The sequence below is a fragment of the Rhagoletis pomonella genome, unplaced genomic scaffold, assembly GCF_013731165.1.
Source record: "Rhagoletis pomonella isolate Grant_MI unplaced genomic scaffold, Rhpom_1.0 Rhpom_scaffold_00001, whole genome shotgun sequence".
Taxonomy (NCBI): Eukaryota; Metazoa; Arthropoda; class Insecta; order Diptera; family Tephritidae; genus Rhagoletis; species Rhagoletis pomonella.
Genome location: NW_023458555.1, coordinates 102,386,238 through 102,386,772, shown reverse-complemented (window position 1 = coordinate 102,386,772; position 535 = coordinate 102,386,238).

Here is a 535-nt window from a genome sequence, read left to right as displayed (position 1 = left end):
CTTCCCATTACTAGTGAGTAACAAATCTTTATCCGAATCAATATTTATTAAACATTTTTACCGTGTCTTGCAGCGCCTTAATTGCTTGAAAGTTTCGCATCGATTGAGCACGATTACAGCAAAACCATAATCTTCGGCGTCACTGAATCATAGAGTAAGTATGCTCATGTATGTGTGGAGCAGCGCAGTTTTCCCCATGTACGTGTGAAACCAGAAGAGAAAAATTTGGCACGGGTGCCTATGAAATGGCCACCCTTGGTCTACACACACTTGTATTTAAGGAGCTCACCACTTGCATGTTTATTGAATGCCCTCCTTTTCTGCAAACGTAAAAATGTTCGTATCCTCTGACGGCGCCTTTATTTTTATGTGAGTCCCGTCAATGGCTCCTATTTATTTATTTATTCATTCAAATAGTAATCTAGAAATACAAAATTTCTTACAGACTACATAGAACTAACTATATTTGAACAATTATATGTACATACTAGAGCTCTCGATTTTGTTCGCACATTTTCAAACAGCCCGGGTATAT